The following is a 15,420-nucleotide window of genomic DNA, read 5'->3' on the forward strand; positions in this document are numbered from 1 at the left end:
GTTAGCCCTAAACAGACAGAGGAAGGAAATAACAAAATGTAAAGTATAAGCAAATGACAGAGAGAGACTACAAAGAGGAAAGTCAACAACAACAAAAATTGTCAAAGGATTAGCATTTTGGTGATCAGTGATCACAGATTAGGGCAAACAGGAAGATGTCTGAGAAATAAATGACAAACAGGGGCTGAAGAGACAGCTCAGCTGTAAAAAGCACGTACTGCTAGCAGAGGACCTTAGTTTGGTTCCAGCATCCATTATCGGCACCTCACAACCACCTCTAACTCCAGCTTAAGGAGGCGCTGACATCTCTAGGCACCTACACTAACTTGCACATACTCACACACATACACACAATTAAAACTAAAATCTTTTTTAAAAGAAAGAACAGATAGACAAAGAGAAGAGGGTTCTCAAGAGGTCAAAAGAAATGAAGAACTCATGGGGAAAATTTGTCCTTGAAAGTATCAAAACAATAGACTCCTAAATCCTGAACACCGGGGGACAGTTGAAGAACCATGAATCTTTACTAGTTTAAGCCAAACAAAGAACGTTATACTCCCTGCCACTCAAAAAGGGAAATAAGACAAGTCTGGCCAGTGAGGCAGGCCTTCCAGAAGTCTTGGAAAGTTTCTTCTCCACTTAAGAGAAAAGAGACACCTTCTTTTCCTATACTCTTGAGGGCTTTGATACAAAGATAAAATACCTACAGCTAAAACTGTAGACCAGGTGGGGTCTAAGGACAAAAGGTCACTCATCCAAACTTGTGGAAAAGAGAACCAGTCTAACACAGCTATAAACCAGATATGACAATTAGATAATCAAATATGCTTGCTCTATTTTCATTCTGTTGCTGTGACAAATACTCTGATAAAGGTAACTTAGGGGAAGGAAGGGCTTATGTGATTTACAATTCCAGGTTATGATCCATTATTTAGGGGAAATCAAGGCAGAAAATCAAGCAATAATTGCTGTGGGATGTTCTGTATGGCAAATGTGTTGCTGATTGATCAATAAATAAAACACTGATTGGTCATTGGCTAGGCAGGAAGTATAGGCAGGACAAGGAGGAGAATAAAGCTGGGAAGTGGAAGGCTGAGTCAGAGAGACACTGCCAGCCACCACGATGAGAAACAGCATGTGAAGATGCCGGTAAGACACGAGCCATGTGGCAAGGTATAGATTTATAGAAATGGATTAATTTAAGCTATAAGAACAGTTAGCAAGAAGCCTGCCATGGCCATACAGTTTGTAACCAATATAAGTCTCTGTGTTTCCTTGGTCGGGTCTGAGCGGCTGTGGGACTGACTGGTGAGAGAGATTTGTCCTGACTGTGGGCCAGGCAGGAAAACTCGAGCTACAAATAATCACCTCACACTCAGAGTCGAGAGTAAAGACAGAATAAGCATATTCTTACTTGCTTGCTAGCTTCCTAATTCTTATACAGTTCAGAACCTAGCATAGGGAATGGTGCTGCCTAGGCAGCTGGGTACATTAACAATCAACATCCATCCCCTAACACACACACACACACACACACACACACACACACACACACACACACGCACATGCACACACTTGCTTATAGGCAAATCTGATCTACATAATTCCTCATAGGTTGTAGGAAGTTGACATTTAAAATTAACCACCACAATCTACCAATTGTCAAACTTGACACACAAACATCACTTTTAAACCATAACCTTACATTCCTGGTCTCCAAGGTCTCGTTTATCTCCTAATGGAAAATATAGCACAATGTTAAAAGTCCCCAAAGCCTTTAAAAATCCTAATACTTTAAAAGTCCAAAACCTTTTAACAGTGAGCTCCTATAAAATAAAATCACATACGTAAACATTCTTATTCCAAAAGGAAAAAAAAAATCATTGAGACAGGGTTTCATATAGACCAGGCTGGCCTCAAATTCTCTTTGTAGCTGAGGATAATCTTGGCCTTCTGGTTCTCTTGTCTCTCCCTTCTGAATGCTGGGATTATAAACCATACCATCATGCCCATTTATGCCATGCTGGGGATCATGCTAGACAAGCCCTCTACCAACTCAGCTGTATCTCAGCCTCCAAATCAAGAATTTCTGATGCGGATAGTATCTGCTGCTACAGCAGCTATTGAACTCAGTCACTCTTTTTAAAAGCTCATATTTTAGACTTTTATTGTTTACTTTCTGCATTCCACTAACTTTAACAGTGAAGCCATACCAATATTTTACTTATAACAATTTCCATGTTGGTTTCATTTTTCAGATTCATGACACACAACATAGTTTACTGATGGGATCTTTTACTCTGAAGAACATTTTGAAAGCCATATAATTTATTAAAACACTTCTGTGTTTTCTAAATCTGCTCAAGGAAAATAAATTTCAATGGCATCTGTGAAATAACATCCCTGATTCATATCAAATCAGAAAAATCAACACCATGGCCACATAAGCACCAGAAAAAGCATGTTTAACAAAAATAAAAACCCTAGAAAGTACGCTTGTGCAAGCAGTCTCAGCACAGTCAAAGCTGGCTAACTTGTAAGACAGCTTCTAAGGTCTGAAGCTAATATTTCTACAGAAATACTAACCCTGAGTCACCCAACAGGAGCCAGTCCATTAACATCTTGTGACACTGAGCTGAAGATCACCATTTGAGCTACACCAAGACAGTCCATTGCTTCCTTTGGAAACTACAATCCATCTCCCCCACCACTAGCACCAAGTCCCAGGGGGCAGCACCTACCTAGCCCTGGACTTTGTTCACTTCTTTTATCTCTCATTCCCTAGCTCAGCAGGTCAGCCACACTGAACTTCTCCCTGTGGGGTCTTCCCACTAAGACACTCAAGTCAGAACTGTTCCCTTCCTGCTTTTGTGAGTGAGCTCCACTCAGCTCTCTCGTCTCAGCCAAAGCCTCCTTAAGAATGCTATCTAGGGCTCCACACTGAGCTGCCTACTCCTGCTACAGGTCTTCTCCCTCATATATTCAGGTGAACATTTCTGTCAATCTTCCCCTTGAGCTCCACTATGTGAAGGATTCATTTAACCCAAAACTTGTAACAAAGTTTGGCATTAAAGATGCTTAATATATTTATTTATATGAAAGGATTTTCATGAGAAAAACTATTTTAACGCTTTTTAAATATAGTCTGTTGGATTTTTGTCTTGATCTATGATAACTAAAGAAGGAGGTGATTTTCAAAAGATTTCTCCACTCTTGAATTTATCCTTAGAAATTATTCTTGGGGTGAAGACTTTGAATCCCTTCCCCATTACTGGTTTGTAGTCACTCAAGTGAGTATTCAAACTCTAGCAAACAAAAGCATATTTTCTAATACTAAACTGATCCTTCTTTCAGGTAGTTCCATTAATTCCCATGATATTTACTACAAGCAACAAAATGCCAACCCCCAGATGTGTATCTCTAGGTATGATTGTTTTTCCTCTTGGGCTTAATAACCACATTTCCAGCTGTCAACAGTTTTATCTGGGTACCATTCATCCATGTTAAGTCATGTGTCAGGACCTCAATCATTTTCGATGTTATATGATATTCCACTGCATATATATATATAACATTCTGTTCATCCAACAAGTCATTCATTGGTAAACAAATTTGGGTGGGCTATTCTGATAGCTACTAGTAATAATATCACTGTGACTTTTTAAGTACAAGTTTTATGTGGCGGTATGGTTTTATTTATCACAAGTAGCTATATAGGAACAGAATTGCTAGGAAACCCCTTGCTACTCCATTACAACAAACAACTTGAGTACAGACTGGAACCCACATTAAAAACCAAATCTGTAATCCCAGCACCCCTACTTCACAGTGAGAAGTGGAGACAGGAGAATCCCCTGGAAGCTTGGGGGCCAAATAGCTTGCAGTATGCAGCATAGCAGCAGAAATCAGAAGACAGAGACCCTGCCTCAAGACAGGTAGAAGGTAAGACTGGATTCTGGAAAGTTGTCTTCTGACCTAGATACACAAGCACACATAAAAAGAAAATATTTACACTTTTCTCTTTAGTCTGAAAAGCCTAATGATTTAGAACATAAATCATGGCCAGGCTTTATTTAATGCTGTATAGATATGTTACAATAGCTCCATTAAATATAAAAACAAAACCAGAAAATTCCAACTCTGCGAAGTTAAAGTATTTCATACTAATACTATTTTCAAAACTATACCTGGTTTCTTTTAGTGTAAAATACGCAAAATACTTAATTAGGATCAATAAAGAATGTACTGGGGACAGATGGAGGCCATGTTCTGTATTTAGAACTACATAAATTTTTATTTAGAAAGGGCAGTGAGTCACAATACTGTTGGGAAGGTACACCATCTTGTGCTCTGAGTACCCTCTATACAGCAATATAGAACTGGAGGGTGCACTGCCCTTTTTGGCAAGCTTCATGCCTCAGGATTAAAAAGGTATAAGCTAGGCTGGGAGAGTATGGCCTGAGGTGACCCAGAGATGTCCAGATGCAAGAAAAGGCAGTGTTTCAGTTCAGTGTAGGGCTCTTTCACACTGTGAATTTGGGCACTTGGGGGTCTTTGGGAGCAAGGATCTGAGTTACTTCAAGACTCACAGGGAAACTCCAACACTGAGCTACAAAGAAAGTTTTCTGAAAACTGAAAAACAAAAGGTCATAAAAGAGATCTGGAGGAAGTTGTAGCCAGGAAGACCATATATACCAGATCTAAAAGACAAGGTGGAAAAAAAAGTAGGAAGCGGGGGAATGAATAATGAAGCAGGGAAGGGGCAGAGTGAAAACAGGAAAGGGTGTGGTAAAGCCAATAGCCAAAGAAGAATAACTATTGTGAAGTGGGTGTGTCTGTTTAAAGGAGCAGTGGCAGCTTAGGCTTCTTTACCCAGAAGCACTCAACTGCATGAGTCAGAACTCTGGTGGCCTCCTTTGAAGGCCACCGTCTCTGGTCTTTCTAGCTTTCTCGGTTCCTTAATCCCCGTTGCCAATCATTTCTTTAAAAAGCACCCTCAGAAAAGTATGACAGATCTCGTCCCACTTCTGATTCAAACCTTCCAATGGTCTCCCCAAGGCACGGTAAAACCCTAACTCCTTTCAGCGGCTCTAACTGATTACCCCACAACTCCCCAATGCCAGGGCTGCTTCAAGGCTTCACAGGGATCAGTGCTGTCTCCTGACCTTGTGATGTCCATGTACTGTTATGCCTCTGGATACTGTCCAAGGTCTGCTCAGAAGTCATTTCTTCCAAGAGCCTTTTTCTAATTATAGTATTTAAAATCAGCATCTGTATCACTCTATCCCTCCCCTTCTTCATTTTTCTTTGTAACATTTACCATTTGGAGTTATATATGTACAAGCATGCATGTGTATATATACTGGAAAAATATCACACACACACACACACACACACACACACACACACACACACAATTTACCATAGAACTAACGTCTATCAAGACAGACTGTTTCCATCCCTGCTTTGACTTAGGTAGGTAGCAATAGTATCTCCAACAGTATCTGGGAGATAAATGCTTAACAAATATTTAATGGATAAATGAAAGAACAAACAAATTTAAGGTCCCACTTTTTTTCTTTACTTCCCTGTCTATTCTCTCCTCATGTATTAACTATATTCCCAGCTTCATGCCTTGTCCAACATAACCTAGGAACTGACCATCCAGCTTTGCCCACTCCTTGGCCTTAAATTCTCAACTTTGCTTGGCTTGTACCTCTACCACACACCTAAGCATCTACCTAAGGATCTCCAGCACTTACACACCCAATCTGGAAATCAATGTTATAGAAAGCCCTAAGGAGAAGGAGTGGGATCCTACCAATGCACAGCTCCCCACCTGGGTAAGTCCTTCTCATTGCTGTTCATCGATTCTTCCTTGGGTTTCAATCAGGTCCTTCTCTTACTTCCCACAGAATCAATTCCAAACTTCCCCTAGTTTTTTCAAATTTCCACTTAGCAGTTTACATCACTCTATAGAAACAAAGGAAATGTTTATTAGGTCAGACTCCCTCCATTTCCTCCTTCCTCAAACAACAACCATATAAGAATTCTTACCTCCTTCCTGGTAGCACCAAAGAAGCAATGCAGCACCTGTCACTGACCTTCAACCAGTGGAACTCAAGCTATCTGCCTTTTTAGAGACCTGATGTCATTTATCCACTTATGGCTCTCTATCTTCTTTCTTTCTTCTAACCCTCCAATGACTAGTGCTTGATGCACAAACACAAGGATTTAAATTATATCAAATAGAACCTGCACCACATCCACCAAAAAAGCCAGACATGGTGGGGCTTGCCTAATTCTCAGAGCTGAGGAGACAGAAACAGGTGGATCCTTGTGACTCTTTGGCCTGCCAGCCTAACAGGGGCAGCCAGCTCCAGTTCAATTAGAGATTAGAAACCCTATATGGAAAAAAAAAAAAAAAAAAAACAACAACCAAGGTGGGAGCCAGAGAGATGGTTCCTCAGGCAAAGACGCTTGCCACCAAGCTTACCAAACTTTGGTTCAATCCCCTAGGATTCATATGGTGGCAGAGGAGAATCAAATGCAAGCTGTCCTGTTCTGTAGAAAAGGAGGCAGGAGAGAAAAAAGAAAGAGAAGGGAACGCAAAAGAAAACCAAGGTGGATAGTGCCTAAGAACAATATCCGAGATTGTCCTCTGGCTGTGCACATGTACCCAGACAGACACAGATGTACATACACAAAGAAGTTACATCAAAACCTTATTTTTTCTTCTCTAATTTCTAAATGAATGCCCTGTAAGTTTATTTTAACATCAACACAGGAAAAAAAGCTCTAACTAAAATATATTACTATGAGAGATCAATTCAGAAAAAAAAATGTTTCATAGTAGTAGTCATAAATAGGTTTTCATTTCATTTGAAGAAACATTCTAAATATTAAATAGCTGAAATAATGTAAATAGTGTTATGATAATCGTGATAAAAGGAATCAGATATTAAAATGACCATGCCATGCAAAAATTATGCAATAAAGTCATTAAACTTTTAATCCATTTCTGAAAGTAGTCAATTCTAACTGCATCTCTAACAACAGCAAAACCAACAAGCTTTTAGATCTGTATGTAATTGAGCATCTATGAAGACTGATTTTGGTGGGTATAAGATACAACACATTCCCTCAAGAAAGGAAGTAGACAAGAAATAATGCAAAAATATGCTAACATAAATGTCAATAAAGAGTACATAATCTTCAAGAAAGGAAGATTGTTCTTTGGCTGGGAACAGGTAATCACAAAACTGGTTTTCAACCTGCCACAATCAATCAACCTTTAAAGTCTACTCAACATTTCTATTCTACATACTCAGTTGAGAATTTCAGCCAGTTATCAACTACCTTGCTTTGGAAACCTCCTCAAAGGCAGTCAATCTCCAAATTCCAAGTTTAAAGTCAGCCAATCCTTCAATTATGTCACCTTTGAAAATAAGGCAATTTTTAAAATACCATGCTTCTTTAAAAAGCCAGGAGGACTGTGTTCTCCCTTGCTTAAATAACAAGCAATCCCAGCTTTGCGTTAGCTCTATTTGTGTAGTGATCTCTTCATGTCACAATACTGCAAATATTATGGCTATTTGAATATTAATATTTTTCTTCTTGGAAGTAAAAAGAATTATTTGTTATAATAATCCAGTTTCATAGAAGACAGAACTCTTTACGACCTTTTAAGTATAATTATAGTAATCCTCACCCACAACTCTCTCACCCTAAGACTTATAATCTCATGATCAATGGTCCCAACTCCAGTCAATAAATGTATTATATAAATATTAAAACATCTGACCACTAAAACTTATACCAAGAATCAACTGCTATTAAATATTCTTCAAACAAAATAACTGCTTAAATACTTTTTAAGTAGATATCTTTTTTCATCTAATGAAAATGATGGTCCAGCTTGGTTTTTATAAAATGTAAGAACCTTTAATCCCCTGCACTTGGGAGGCAGAGGTAGGTGGATCTCCGTGATTTCGAGGCCAGCCTGGCCTACAAAGCGAGTTTCCAGGGCAGTCAAAGCTGTTACACAGAGAAATCCTGTCTCACCGCCCCCTCCCCAAAAGTGTTAAAATGTAAAAATCAAAAGTCTTATACTGTATTTATTTGGGCAATCTGATAAACTCTTGTTTACAATTTAAGAGATAATTACCTATCACCAGCTTCTATTACCTCACAAAAGAGAAACTCAATAGAGTAGGATAAGTCTTCTTATCAGAAGGAAAATAACAATAAATTCCATACCATCATTCTGTCTGTTGTCAAGTGTGTCTGTGGATTAGATCAGCACAGGAAAAAAACTAAGAGAAATACCCTCAAATTTGACATGAAAGGTAGCTTTCTATCTCTCTTTTTTTAATTTGAATCCACACTACCAAGAATACTAGAGACTCAGATTCAAAGGAGGTACAAATGGGAGTACTCTCCCAAACATGAATCAGTCAGACAGCAAAGTGACTGCTCCACACAGACTTCCTCACCTAGTTACAGGTAAATACAGCTCAGAGTTGTATTTGTAGACTGCTTCTGGACTTAAGTCGTCTCAAAAATGAAATTCTAAACAGCACATCTTGTTACCATATAATTTAACAAAACTCAGGAAATCCCCACTCAAGTCAAATCTGGGAGGATCACAAACACTGACTTTACCAGGTGACTCAAGTGTCGACAGCAATGTAAGTCTATGTGCCAAGAGACCAATGTAGTCAAAGTATAGATTTGATGAATTTAACTGAAAGTTGTCAAATTCAGGTCCTGGAAATATCTGGAAAGGCAGTATAATTCAGTGGAAACAGTCAAGGATACACATTAGAGTTGGGGGACCTTGCTAGATGATTATTTTAAACCAGTTCCTTCTCTATCAGACAGATAATAGCTTCATTTCACAGGACTCTTAGGAAGATGAACTGTTACCAGCTAAAGGTAACTATAAAGTAGCCCTAGGTATTAAGACTTAACTCCAAGTTCACTTTGCTTTTTGTCATTAAATTGTTCTAACACATAGGACAAATCATTTGACCTGCAGTATTTTTTTATCTGTCAAATTATGAAGATAACATATGCCCACTATATCTTCCAGATGCTGCCAAAAATTACATATGAAAACTCATAGAGAAAAGACTTTTGAAAAATTAATAAATATGTAACTGAGGTAGCTAATTCAGTATGTATAAAACATGAAAGAAATCTGGGGCTGAAGAGACAGCTCAGCAGTTAAAAGCACTCATTGCTCCTGGGTTTGGTTCCCAGCACCTACATGGTACTCACAACCACCTGCAACTCCAGGTCCAGGGGTAGTCAATGCCCTCTTCTAGCTTCCATGGACACCAAGTGTGTGTGTGTGTGTGTGTGTGTGTGTGTGTGTGTGTGTGTGTATCATGCAGATAAAATACTCATACACATAAAATAAGTAATTTCTTTAAAAGCCTGCATTTCTAAAGCATTAACTGAAACAAGAAAGAAAGGGGGGGGGGAATGAATGAATGAAAAGCATGCATTATGGTTTGGAGCTTAAATGTCTTCCAAAAAGGTTCATACGTGCAAGGTTTGGTGGCCAGCCTACAATGCTGGAACTTTTAGGAGGTGGGGCTTACTCAGACCTCCTCCACCTTAAGTTCCTCCCCACACAGTACTGTGCTACCACAGACCCAAAACAATAAGGCCAAAGGCATATGTATATCAATCTTAAGGAGCTGATTAACAGAGAAGTCAAATAGCAATGTGTGGAACTTTGGCACAACACATTTCTAAACAGTGGAAACCTGCCTGAGTATTTCACACATGGCCCCTCCATTGCCCTTTGTTATGCAAGCTGTAACATTTCAAGCCAGTTCCCTTATTTCACTAGTAAGCCCTGTCAACACTGAGGTAATAGAACTGGAGAAAGTCATCACTCCATAGAGATAATCAAATATCAGAATTTTTCATTTGGCAAAATTTTATCAGTGCCAAATAAAACTAATGCAAATTTAGTAAAATATGCAAGATTTTGAGTAGTTCTTTTGTTGAAAAGGACTCTTGGGGAGCTCCCAATCCATCATGCAATTGTGTGGGCCCTCTTTTGCTCCTTTGCCCTTTTCACACCCCATCTCTCAAGTGTGGGGCAGGGGGGAAAGGGTGTGGGAAGACAGAAGGAACTAATCAGCATGGATTTATGCATTCATTCTACTCTAAATCTATTCCCACAGGTTCTTCCTCATGTTATGCTCCTCCAGAAAGAGAACTATGTTTATTCATCTCCAAATTCCCCAAACCTAACCAATATCCTTCATATAAAATCACCCTTACCAGCTATGAATAGCAGGCAATGGAAGGAGACTAGAGATAGAGATGTGAAAGAGAAACTCATCCCCTCTGAACCCACACTGTGGAGATGGGAGACAGAATGAACGTTAGCTGCAGACATCCAATCAAACAAGGAAGAACCAATAGCACAGTCCTACCGTGTATACTTCCTTCTCTTGCCTCTTGTTATCAACCAACGATTAGAAAAGAACAAAAGCAGTCAGTCTTTTCAAAAATATGTGCATTTCCATCCTTGACCATAGTCATTTCATATACACTCAACATGTCCACATGAGCTAGTTACAGAGCTTAACCTTCGTGGACTCCAAAGCCTGAGCACTTGGGTGTGAATCCCACTTCTAATATTCACAAACTCACGACAATGGGTAAGGACTCAAGTGGTCAGAGGCCTTGCCCTACTAGATGACTTAAGGCAGCTCCCTGTGCCTCCATTTTCTCATCTGCAAAATGGGAACAGTAAGTTCTTAGCACTTACAACTGTTTTAAGGATTAAAAGAATATATGTAAAAATACTTAAAACCTTGCCTGGAATATAGTTCATCTATACATTATGCTAATTATTATTACTGTTAGGAACACTCATAATTACTAATTTAACAAGCATCTAAAACTTGAAAGTAAAACTGGACTTTTATTTTCCCTCCCAAATCTGTCATCTCAGAAAACAGCATCACTCTTCTAGTTCTTCCACCCTAAGCCTAAAAAGTTATTATTCTCCTCTTCTCTCAGCATCCTCTTCAGTAAGTCCTGTCAATATAGCAGGAGTTCTACCTCTCAATGTTACCTCCACAACTGTCTCTACTAGTCTAAGGTACACACCATCTCCCCATCTCAAGGTACAGCACAGCAACAGCCTCTTATCTCCTCATTTTCACGGCCCCTCCACCACTCCAAGACTCTACAGTTAATTCTCCATGGAGGAAAGTAGAAAACAGATACCATTCCCACGATGGTCCAGTCTTGTGGTTTTTCCATTACACTTAGGAGTAACATGTCTACTTGGACACTGGCTCCAAGACCCCACCAGAGCCTATCAGATGTTTCAAGGTTACATGCCCACACTTTTCTTTCCCCTTCCTTACTATACTCTGAGACAGAATAGTCATTTGGAACATAGCCTCTCAAATCAGATGACCTCAATTCAAATGGTAAAAATTATAGCAGTGCCAAATAAAACTAATGCAAATTTAGTAAAATATGCAAGACTTTGAGTCTCTTAAGCTTTTAGCCGGAGTACACATCTAACATGTGCCAGTTTCCTCATCTACAAAAGCAGAGATAGTTTTCTTAACTTAAAGGGGTTGTAAAGCATTCAGTGTTTAGAAATGTGCTTTGCATATGGGAAGCTCTCCAGGCCAAGTAGTTATACTACCTCCACCCACACTCTCACATGGAGATTGTACCCAGGGCCACACCTCTACCACTAAGCTATACACTCCTCAGTCCTACTTCTAACCAGGCTGGCCCTAGCCTCCATCTGCAGCCAAGGCAGTCCTTGAACTTGTGCTCCTCCTGCCTTGGCCTCCCAAGGAGCTTGAAAGCCACCAGCTGGGTTCCTGATATGCTCCCACTCGGCCTCAGAACAATTCAACTGCCCCTCCTTCCCATGGTCCTCCCTGAGGACGATTAAAACAACCTTCACTGTTCCCTCACCATCCTCTTACCTTCATTTCACATGAAATAAGTTTCTGTGCCTATTCCTTGGTGTCTCCTTCTCCACTGGAATTGAACTCTGTTGGGTGCAATCCGTCTTCTTCCCCTTTGCCACGCTATCTCTAGTTCTGACTCAGAACCTGACTTCTGAATGCAGTATCTCAACTTGGGTGGTGGCTGATGCAAACAACATCCCATACTTAGAAAGCTGCCTGTCATCATGGTCTCATTTGATCCTTGTAAAAGTAACAAAAGCTACACTATCATCTCCCATTTAGAGACAGAGGGGAAAAAAAAGTTCCAAGACTTAGATGACTTGTCTTTGGAAAGCTACTAACACAATAAAACTCAGAAGCCCTGCTTTAATTCAAAGAGTCTTCTGTAAGGATTTAACACCTTCCACTGAATTCACAGAAATGTGGCCTCTGAATCTACTGTATAAATCCACCCTAGGGTATGTACATTCCCTTCAAAGTTCCTGACAAGTTCTTGTTCCAGAGTGTGAGAAGTGTTACAATGTTGTAACTAACTCTTCAGTTGGCTAAACCATATAAGCATACAAGTTGCCTCTACCTATTTGTGTTGAGTATAATCTACTAGTTCTGGGCTGCTAAAAACATTTTTCTGTAAAAGCCAGATTGGGGGTGCGGTGGGGGACAACATATTGCCAAGATGTGAATTGAACTGGTTATTAGTGATACCGGTTATTTCTTGATCCCTAGTCAATCAATACAATAGCTGAGATACCTTCAAGTTCAAAAGTCATGATCAGATGGGTCAGGGTAGGGGAGGAGGCAAAACCCTGAGAAAGATCCTTACGTACAAATGGATTACCACATTGCTCAGAATAATCAATATTTTCATAAGAGTTGTGTAGGATTACATAGCTTGGGTTAGCTCAGAGGGTCTCAAGGTATTGTGGCGCTATGGAAAGGAAAATAAAGGAAGCTGGAGGCAACACAGCACGTAACTTGTCATCAGCCACCTGGGCATTTGCAGGACCCCAAAGGAAGATGAGCACAGGGCTAGTCTTTGAAGGGGCTCTCCATCCCAGGCTGACCGAGCATGTCCTACTGCAAAATGAGAATGCAGACTGGGAATCTAATCTCTTTATCAACAAATTTTAAGGAGGGCCTTGCCAGTTCCCCGTTACCAGGCCTTAATCACCCGCTCTTAGCTGTCACGGGCCAGCGGGAAGGGTGCTGGCCAGGCTCAGGAGAGGCCTCGCCTCCACAAGCAGGCAGTCCCTGGAGGGCGAGCTCCCACTTGGGGCGGTCACCGGCCCGGCGTCACGTTCGTGGCTCCCGGGTCTCCCGAGGCTTCCCGGTGCCCGCGGCCAACACCGCGACCGTGACAACGAGCAGCCCTCAGGCCCCGCGAGCCCCGCAAGCCAGGCAGCTTGCAGGAACCTCGCAAACTTACAGTTTTCCTACTGCGTACGCGTCACGGCGGGGGTGACGTCACGGACCTGCGTTCAACGAGGTCAGCGGGCGGGCGCGGGGCTCGGGCCCAGGCCCCGCCTCCAGCGAGCGGCGGGAGACGCCCCGCCCCGCCCTGCCCTGCCCTGCCCAGACCGGCGCGCAAGCGCACACGGCCAGCTGCCGCGTGCCCGTGGGCTTCGCAAGCTGGCGCGCTTAGGCGGCCACTCGTTACCATCCTCACAGAGCCCCTGAGGTGAGAAGGCCCGGGGTCGATGGAAGGGGAGAGACCCACGAGAACAAGTCAGGCAAATTCTCGCCCGGGCTCGGGGCGGGACGACAGGGCTCTTACGTAGTTTTTCCGCAGACACTGCCTTCCTCCCCTCACCTGTTCACTAGAACTTCTACACGTTTGGTAACAGACACTTGTTCTCCACCAGGGGCCTATGGGTTCTCCGCCCGGGTCACAGGGGCACTTCTCCCATGGGCCCTTGCGCTGTCCCACTTCTGCCCCCCACCTCCCGAGCCCAGCTAGACACGCCCACTAAGAGTAGACCACGCCCGCTCCAGTCCAACCACAGCGAGCCCCGCCTAGGGCACGGCCCGCCCAGGTCCGGCTAGGCCCCGCCCCCGAGACCCGCCCTTCCGGCTCCGGCTCGTCGCGGACTGCTGCTGCGGAGCGGTCTGGCCCTCCCCAGTGCTCGGTTGGCTTCTCTCTGCAGAAGGAATAGTCTGCTCTTCCTACTGCGTTCTCTCTTTGGCTCAAGCAAAGCTTTTACAAGTCACCTGTTAAATTTAACAAGTAGTAACCGGAGTAAACTTTCCAGCCTTCCCCCACGTGACGAAAATGCGACTGTCCAGCTCTGGCTAAAAGACCATTGCCAAGAAAGTGAAGGCAGAAAGTGGACCACAGTATATGAAGACGATTTCTGCTTCGTAGGAGCCCCATGTTACTCCTTCAGGCAGAAAAAAGTAAACCTCATGATTTAAAAAAAAAAAAAAAAAAAAAAAAAGTTCAAATTGTATGTCATGTAGCAAATACAAAACGCCTTGGAAAAATAGCGCCTAGAAGAGGAAATGTTGAAAATAGCCGGGACCACTTTTATAATTTAGAGACAAATAGCCTGGTCAGGGATTTTGCAGGGCAGCTCCTATGTGTCTTTAAATCTAAAACAATGGTTTGTGTACACTTTTCTTTGGGAGTGATGACTGGGAAACTTGTAGCCTTTAACCGGAGATGGGACCTGGTTGAAAATAAGCTTCTAAGTAGAAGCAGGAGAGAGTTGAGTTCCAGGATGGTCTGGACCAAAGAGATCCTGCCTCAAAAAATAAAATAAAACAATAATGTATCCCAGAAAAATCTACGTAGATAATTCGTTTTGAAAGAACCTAATCTGTGCAGTTAAATACTATGCAATGTTTTGACCCTTATCAAGTGATGTAAGATAAATTTTTAGTCCGTACGTAATTTTAGCAATACCTTTATTTTGTGCCGCAAGATAGAAGAATTACAATTTTTAAAACTTCCACATATCTCCAAATACTGGTACTTATTTTTCATTAAGAACAATTGTAAGACTGTCTTTTCATTATTCACATGCTGACAAGTCTTCTATGTCATTACTCCAAACAGGATATTTTTTTTTTAAGAGATCTAGCTAATGCCTCAGATTCTCCCACAGGCAAATGTCATCATAATTTTTTTTAAGAGTAGAAACACTATGTACCAAATGTGTTAAATGTTTTTAGTATAGGGCATGATAAAAATATTCTTTGATCATTTGGTTGTTCAGTATTTTTTTTTCCTAATGCCACAAGTTTGTTTGTATATGTAGGATGTGTGTTTAGGGGTGTGTGTGTGTGTGTGTGTGTGTGTGTGTGTGTGTGTGCTGGCCTATGAGTACCATGGCATGCATATGGAAGTCAGAGAACAGCCTCAGCTGTGGGTCCTACCTAGCCTTTCACCTTGTCTGAGGCAAGTTCTCTGTGTTTGTTGCTGTGTTATATACATTAGCTGGAGCTTCCAGAG

The 15,420-nt window shown here is 41.5% G+C and overlaps 1 protein-coding gene across 4 annotated transcripts in view; it reads right to left on the reverse strand.

Annotated features, from left to right (window-relative positions):
• Positions 1-13,910, reverse strand: part of Znf438 (zinc finger protein 438) — a 157,617-nt gene extending 143,707 nt beyond the window's left edge. For all 4 annotated transcript variants that reach the window (XM_059263729.1, XM_059263733.1, XM_059263730.1 and 1 more), the window contains exon 1: positions 13,780-13,910. The gene's annotated coding sequence lies outside the window, so the exon portion shown is untranslated. The remainder of the gene's footprint in view (positions 1-13,779) is intronic.
• Between the last annotated feature and the right edge of the window lie 1,510 nt (positions 13,911-15,420).

This window comes from Peromyscus eremicus, chromosome 5 (genome assembly GCF_949786415.1).
Source record: "Peromyscus eremicus chromosome 5, PerEre_H2_v1, whole genome shotgun sequence".
Classification (NCBI taxonomy): Eukaryota; Metazoa; Chordata; class Mammalia; order Rodentia; family Cricetidae; genus Peromyscus; species Peromyscus eremicus.